This window comes from Myotis nattereri (assembly GCF_964212035.1).
Source record: "Myotis nattereri genome assembly, chromosome: 2".
NCBI lineage: Eukaryota > Metazoa > Chordata > Mammalia > Chiroptera > Vespertilionidae > Myotis > Myotis nattereri.
This window is the reverse complement of record NC_138076.1, coordinates 150,732,665-150,741,194: the sequence shown is the minus strand read 5'-3', so window position 1 is coordinate 150,741,194 and position 8,530 is coordinate 150,732,665. Positions and strand designations below refer to the sequence as shown.

Sequence of the window (8,530 nt, the reverse complement as noted above, 5' to 3'; positions counted from 1 at the left end):
CCCAGAGGTCAACTGGGACCTGCCCTTCCATGCCAGACGCTCATGCTTCAATTGCCAGCCAGGCCTAGGGACTGCACCCGTGCACAAATTTCATGCACTGGGCCTCTAGTTAGTTTATACATGTGTGCCATCAGATGAAAAAGGTTGAAAATCACTGATCTAAAAAATTTATTAATAAATGGGGGAGAAAGGTAACTCTTCTGTAGAGAAAAAAATTTAATTAAGAAATAATTAACAAACTTAGAAGGATAAGGGAAATAAAAATGGCATGATTAGAACATCACAGTAGTAATTATTATCAGCACCATCCACTGACAGAAGCTAAAATAAATGAATCATGAAAATACTACATGATCAGTAGTTTTAACATGAAGATAAATCAATACTGACAATTTTAAGTTAAAAAGAAGTAGCTATTAAAGTACAATATTATTATTTATTGGTCAATTAAAATATCATTAATAATATTATTAACTTTCTTTGAGCATATAATATATTCAAGGCACCATACTAAGTACTTTACGTGTGTTCACTTATGTAATCTTCCCAGAAGCCCTATTCCATTTGACAAATGAGAAGAAGAAAGAACTTTCCCAAACTCATGTGTTTAGTAAATGATGCATCTGTAGTTTAAAACCAGAATTTGCTGATAGATAGATAGATAGATATTATATATACATGTATAAGAGATAATATGTATAGATATATATGTAATACTATATGTATAGATATATATGTAATACCTGGTGCACAAATTCATACACATTAAAAGGGAATTAATTAAAGGAAATATTTTAATATTGCTAATTGCCCTTGTCTATAATAGAAGTGTCAGAGATGAAAGAAAATTAGTAAAATGTATATGAAAATCTTCCTCCTGTCAGAGTCTTGGGCATGCCACAGGACCCAGAGTCAAGTCCCTGCCCACCCGTGTGTACCTCGAAATTGCATGAGACACAGACCTGGCTGGCCCCACCCCCATTGGGTGAGATCCAGAGCCAGCCAGCCCCACCACAGTCAAGCCCCGCCAGGCGGGGGGCACAGCCACAGGTCCCCTGCCACAGCCCAGCACCACATAGCCTCAGGTCCCTGCTGATAACTCCTTACGGCTTGTTATGGCAACCCTGCCTCCGTTGTGGGTGCAGCCATCTTGTGATGGTGTGATGGAATGAGGGTCAATTTGCATATTACCTCTTCATTATATAGGATTTCTGTTTGCTTATTTTGAACTAGAGTCAAACAAAATAAAGGCAAGTCTACAAAGAAAACACCAGGGAGGAAAATGAGGAAATATTAGGACATCATATCTGGCTACGGTTTTTTCTTTATTTTCTTTGGATAGAGAAAATGATGAGATCAGTGAGATGATGTGGGGGAAACTGAAAAATTGAGTACTAAGCTCTATCTATGTTTATTATAAACATGAGAGTAGCAAGGATGCTTTGTACTGGGCAGGAAGACCCAAATGCTTTGTTTTGAAGGTGGTCATCCTTTTGGAAGATTGGAAATATCATAGAAATCTCAGTGGCAAAGCTGCTGTGGGCAAGCTGGCATCGGGAGGCTCCTGGAGAGATCTCCACTCTCCCCTGAGACCTCTGGGAAGTTTGACAGTTGAAGCCACAGCTATTACTGACTATTCCAGCCTCTGAGCCACCCATTTGCTAAGTTGCTGTCTTGGTAGAATATTTCCTGACCAATATCTTCAGAGAGTAAAAAGACACCCTTGTGAGTTGGATTTAATAGACATAATAACACACTTTGGAGATGAAAGGGGAGTCAATACTTAAAATTTTAATAACAGCAAAAGAAACCATCAACAAAATGAAAAGAGAACCCACTGTATGGTAGAACATATTTGGCAATGATACATCTGATAAAGGGTTAATTTCCAAAATATATAAGGAACTCATACAATTTAACAAAAGGAAGACAAACAATCCAACTAAAAAATGGGCAAAGGACCTAATAGACACTTCTCCAAAGTGGACATACAGATGGCTAAGAGACATATGAAAAAATGCTCAGAGTCACTGATCATCAGAGAGATGCAAATTAAAATGACAATGAGGTATCAACTCACACCTGTCTGAATGGCTACCATCAACAAATCTACAAATGGCAAGTGCTGGCGAGGATTAGAAAAAAGGAAACCTTAATACACTGCTGGTGGAAATGTAGACTGATGCAGCCATTATGGAAAACAGTAAGGAGTTTCCTTAAAAATTTAATATGGAACTGCCACTTGACCCAGTGATCCCACTTCTAGGAATATATTCTAAGAGACCTGAAAAAAAACAATCAGAAACAATCTATGCACCCCTATGTTCATAGCAGTGCAGTTTACAATAGCTAAGATCTGGAAATAGTCCAAGGGCCCATCAGTAGATGAGTGAATAAAAAAGCTGGGGTACATTTACACCATGGAATACTATGCAGCAGTAAAAAAGAATAACTTTCCCTTTGAGACAGCATGGAGGGACCTGGAGATTATTATGCTAAACAAAATAAGCCAGTCAAAGAAAGGTATTCATATGTGGAATCTACTGAACAAAATAAACTGATGAACAAAATAGATCTAGAGACATAGAAGCATAGAACAGGCTGTCAAAGCTCAGAGAGAAGGTGGAGGTGGGTGGGTGGATTGGAAGAGATCAACCAAAGAACTTGTATGCATTTATGCATAACCCATGGACACAGACAATAGAGTGGTGAAGGCCTGGGGTGGGGCCAGGCTAGAAGGGGTCAATGGGGGGGGACATATGTCATATTTCAACAATAAAAATTTTTTAATAAAAAATAATTCAAACATATTTTGTTTTCTAATAGTAATAACTGTTTTATTTTAATTTATGTCATATATACCCACACACATATTGCAAGTACAGGTATTGAACTGGCTCTTTTAAAAAATATTTTAGCCGAAACCGGTTTGGCTCAGTGGATAGAGCGTCGGCTTGTGGACTGAAAGGTCCCATGTTTGATTCCAGTCAAGGGCATGTACCTGGGTTGCGGGCACATCCCCAGTAGGAGATGTGCAGGAGGCAGCTGATCGATGTTTCTAACTCTCTCTCTCCCTTCCTCTCTGTAAAAAATCAATAGAATATATTTAAAAAAATATTTTAATCTCTTCAGGTGTGATAATGGAATTGTGGTTATGTTATAGAGCGATTCATTTTAGAGATACATATTTATGGGTAAAATGGTATTGTTTCTGAGATTTGTGTCAAAATATTATGGGAAGGAAGATAAGGGAGAGGATAGGTAAAAAAAATGATTGGCTATGAGTAAATTATTGTTGAAGCAGGATGATGAATTTCTAAGTGTTCAATAGGATATAGCCTCTATACCTGTAAATGTTTTAAAGTTTTCCTAATAAAACGCTTTTAAAGATTTTTCTATTATAACTCAATGTAAGTAATATCAAAGAAGCCTCAAATCACAGACTAAAAATTACAGTATCTGAGGAGGGAAGACGGGGATGGAGAGACCACTTGGACCACGCAACCCTGAAACCAGAGCCAAGGGAAATAACGATGCTAATAAAAACAGCAGCGCCATTTTTCAACATTAAATCTGTAATAAAGCAAGAAACCCTGCGGTAAACACAGGACCTTATTTCTTTTTAAAACAGTAAAAAGAAATTTGTTGGCAGGAGACGTAAGGGAGGTCTGAGGCTGCTCCTCTGTGAGGTGATAGGAAATTGAGCAGAGATGGGGGCAGACTGACCAGCAGCACAGGAAGCGCCAGGGCCAGGCTGCACCACACAGAGGAAGGAGGTGAATGGTGCTCTGCTCCTCCCACTGCAAGCCGCGCTGTACTCCTGCGAAGCTCACCAGTCAGCTGCTGTCATCTGATGGAGCAAAACACTGAAACATTAGAATAGATGTGCATAAACCAACACAACTTCCCTAAAATATTGACATTAGTCCCCAACGTAACAACCAGCATTCGAAAAACGCCTCCCCTAGAACACACTGTGTTAACTTGAAGGAATGTGATAAACACTTGAATTTCATTTATTACCTTTAGGTTACCCTTTTTCTTTCAGTAACTATTTTCTAGTCCAGTCAATTTTAATATGGAGTGATGGTGGCAGTATAATTGAACTTAATTTCAGAGGAAAGTTTTTTGAAGCAGTCTTTTTACAAAGGAGAATTGGTTAGGGAAGAAAGGTTGAGGTCCTTTATTTCCTGGAAAAAAAAAAAAACAAACTTGAATAACTATTTTTATCATAAGACTTAATGTCATCTTGATCATTCTGGCAGTTGTTTGTCATCTTTTACCAGAAAAGACAATCTTATAGGGTCTTATTGGCACATTTCCTCTTATAGAGAGAGGGGAGGGAAGCTTCCTGAAGAGGAAAGAAGTTGGTAGAGAAAACCAGATGACAAGATTCATGAATCAAGAGAGGCTGTTACTACAATGCAGCTCTCCCAAGAGAACACTATTCTGTCACACTTGAACTACCAGTGAACTTTGTGGGAGTTTTACATTGCCTGTCTGCCTTTCCATTAAATTAGGAGTTCCTTCTGCTCAGGAATCACCTCTTAGATGTGCCAATATCACAAGTGCATAGAATAGTGGTTGGTTATGTAGGTGTTCGATAAACCTTTGTTTACCTTTGAATAGATGATAACTTAACTCATTTTCTTAGACGCCTGAATCTAATGGTGGGTGATGGTGGCAATAATTGGGGTTGATTGCATTGAATTTGTGGGATTTCCCAAAGCATTACATCTTGTGGTGGGATTGCCCTGGGCTATAGCCCTCATGACTTTTTTTTCCCTAAAATGAACCTTTCCATAGTGTTCATTATATTTCCATTTGAATACACAAAGGAACATTTGTTGAGTATCTTCGCTACACTTTATGGGATACATGAAATGCATGATAAATTGGTCCTTTCCCCAAAACTGATAATCCATTTGAATGATAAAATAGAGAATAGTACAAGGTAGCATAAAATAAAAGGCATTGTAGACCACGCATCTCATTTTAAATGCTTCCCATAGAGACCTAACCACTTTGCATATAAGCAGACTAATTGGTGACTGGTGCCCTGCAATTTATGAGATGTGCAAAATTTTCATTAATTTGGGAGAGCATGATTTCTGGGGCCAGGCTCCACGGATTTGAGCCCTGGCTCTGCCACTTACTAAAACTGAGCTAGTCCAGGTCTCAGTTTCCTCATGTGTAAAAGGGGTGAGAGTAATAATACCTCTCTTACAGAGCTACATGTGAAGCTTTTAGAACAGCCGTGGGCAAACTACGGCCCGCGGGCTGGATCCGGCCCGTTTGAAATGAATAAAACTTATTGGAAAAAAAAGACCGTACCCTTTTATGTAATGATGTTTACTTTGAATTTATATTAGTTCACACAAACACTCCATCCATTCTTTTGTTCCGGCCCTCCGGTCCAGTTTAAGAACCCATTGTGGCCCTCGAGTCAAAAAGTTTGCCCACCCCTGTTTTAGAACCATTTTTGGTGCATAGTAAGTACATACACACATAATCAGTACAAAATAAATGTTTGCTACTGTCAAAATTTATGACAGAGACGTTAACATAGGAATCGGAGAGCCTGTGGTAGGAACTCTCACACCCTATGTCATCACTAAAGCCCTACAGGAAGAACTCCAGGTTGTAACAGCTCCTCCCCTTAACTTCCTCTTCCCCTCTGTGAAAGGTGGCTTTCTGCCACTCCATGCTCTCTCTACATGCACGTGGCTTACCCTGTCTGCACATATCAGATTGCAGTCCTTTCTTTTTCCTGAATAAATCCTTTTTGGTGATGAAATACCTACTTGATTTGTGTTTACGGTGGACACTACCATTAGTACCTCTGTGTTTACTCCAATTAATCATCCACTCAACAAGTGTTAATTAAGAAGCTACTTTGTGCCCACCAATTGGCTGGGAAGAAAACACAAAACTAAAAAGTGATAATCTATACTATACTAATAAAAGAGTAATATGCTAATTAGACTGGGAGACCTTCCAGAGACCTTTGAACATCCTTCTGGAAAAAACTGGGGGCTTGGCCAGCCTGCAAACTGCCCCCAAACGGCCCTCAGCCCCTCGTCCAGGCTGGCCACGTCCCCCAATGAGGAACGCCCCCCCCCATGGGGACATGGCCAGCCTGCAAACAGCCCTCAGCCCCTCACTCAGGCTGGCCCCACCCCCAGCAGAGACCTCCCACCCCGATGAGGACATGGCCAGCCTGCTCCATCCCCCAATGGGACCCCCATCCTGATCCAGGACCCCCTTCAGGGCAGACCAGCTGACCCCCACCCATGCACCAGGCCTTTATCCTATCTAATAATAGAGAAACATGGTAATTAACTGTAACTTCGCTACCCTTCCCATTGGCTAATCAGGGCGATATGCAAATTAACTGCCAGCCAAGATGGCGTTTAACCGCCAACAAAGATGGTGGTTAATTTGCATACGTAGCTGCAATGCTGGGAGGCGAAAGGGATTGGAAACCCAGGCGGCAGGCAAGAGGTGGGGGGCGGGCAAAGGCGGCCTATGATCGGTGATTGCATTGTGGATTGGAGGCAGAGAGAGCCACAGCACAGGCCAGTGGCACCCCGGACCCCCCAGGGCCATGGGTGCCGGCTGGCCTGCTTCCCCATGATCGCCATGGCGATTGGGGGCAGAGAGAGCCCCAGCGCAGGCCAGCCGGCACCCCCGGACCCTCCTGGGGCTGGGGGTGTCGGCTGGCCTGCTTCCCCATGATCGTCATGGAGAAAAGACCTTCAAGGCCTGTCCAAGGCAGGTTTGCATTTAAAACTAAGTGGGGTGGTCCGGAACTGCGCGGCACTGACAACCAGGGCAGTTTCTTCAAGGCTGTTTCTTCAAGGCTGCCAGCTGTTCTTTAATCCACTCTGGGAAGTATCCTTCCTCTTTCGCCTTCTCTTTTTGTGTGAAGGTCCTCATGGCTTCCCTGATTGTGCCTGCCTTGGAGCTGAAATTATCTGATCATTGCAGCCAGTGCCCATTCACCACACAGTATAAATTCTTTTCAATGTAACTTTTCTTTATTTGCTTAAGCATTTGCATGACTATTAGTACTTTGAAGTCAATCTTTAAAATGCACAAGTTATAAATACAGAAGGAAGAGCAATTTATTGAACCTCACCTGACAAGGACCCCTGAAATTTCCCCTAAGGATGTATGTACATTTCAGTTCCACCTTTCCCATCAGTGGATCCAAACATCTGGAAGACAGTGACTAATAGTGTTTGCATCTTTGTATGTATTTATTACTTGATGTAATAACGCTTATTTTCATTAACAACAACAATTTGTAAGGGGGGGATGTTTTACAAACCGAACTTGACCATGCACATGCCCGCTACCTCCATCAAGGCCTCTGGGAGCATTCACCCGCCTTCCACCAGCATGACAACATCTTCCCAGTACCGCCAGCTGCTGAGTGACTAGGACCACCATCTCTAACACGCAGGGAACAGAGAACAGCCAGGTGCCCCAGAGCAAATATGTTGAGCTGCTGGTCATCATCGAAGAACTAGGGAAGGAGATCTGACTCACGTACGCGGGCAGCACGAGTGCAATGGAGAGACTGAAACGAGGCATCATCCACACGACAGGGCTGGTTCGGGAATGCTTGGCCGAGATGGAGCGGAACACCAGGTCCTAGCCCCTAAGTCAGCGTGAAAGGCTTTCCCTCTTCTTCCAAGAAGTGACAGCTCATGCTTGCACCCCCTTCAGATGAAACTTGGTTTCAAAATGGTAACAGCTTAGTTTCTCCTCCCCGTGCCACTCCCGTGGTTCATCAGGCTCTGAACCTCCCATCGCTGAGATGAAGAAGAGATTTTTGCAGTTACTAGATTTGCATATTAGTTAGGAACTACCCAGGGCATTTTGTGTGTTTTTTTAAAGCATTGATTTACAGGATGCATGTCAGTTACCTATCACAGCAAACTGTAGTTGGCCTCCCAGATACGAGTTTCTCTTCTGGATACATTTCTGTTACTCACATGGTTCTTTATGTTTCTCTTCTGAGTTGATCCAACTCTGAGGGTTTGTTTCAGTGAGTCCTGAGGCAGCGCTTTAGTAGCCAGTGCCCATTCACCACACAGTATAAATTCTTTTCAACATAACTTTTTTTTTTTTTTTGCTTAAGCATTTGCATGACTGTTAGTACTTTGAAGTCAATCTTTAAAATGCACAAGTTATAAATACAAAAGGAAGAGCAATTTATTGAACCTCGCCTGACAAGGACCCCTGAAATTTCCCCTAAGGATGTATGTACATTTCAGTTCCACCTTTCCCATCAGTGGATCCAAACATCTGGAAGACAGTGACTAATAGTGTTTGCATCTTTGTATGTATTTATTACTTGATGTAATAACGCTTATTTTCATTAACAACAACAAAAAAAGAAACTGAAAGATCATGCTGATGCTTAAGTGCACACAGTTCCCCATAGAATGGCTACATACTGTCCACTTCTATGAAGACATAGTTCTGGTAACTAATATCTATCTATGCTGCCAACAGATTA

The 8,530-nt window shown here is 41.7% G+C and overlaps 1 pseudogene across 1 annotated transcript; it reads left to right on the top strand.

Annotated features, from left to right (window-relative positions):
- Positions 1–7,320: 7,320 nt before the first annotated feature.
- Positions 7,321–7,663, top strand: LOC308513665 (cyclin-dependent kinase 2-associated protein 1-like; annotated as a pseudogene). The gene has a single exon. The product of its transcript is annotated as a cyclin-dependent kinase 2-associated protein 1-like (transcript).
- Positions 7,664–8,530: the final 867 nt, after the last annotated feature.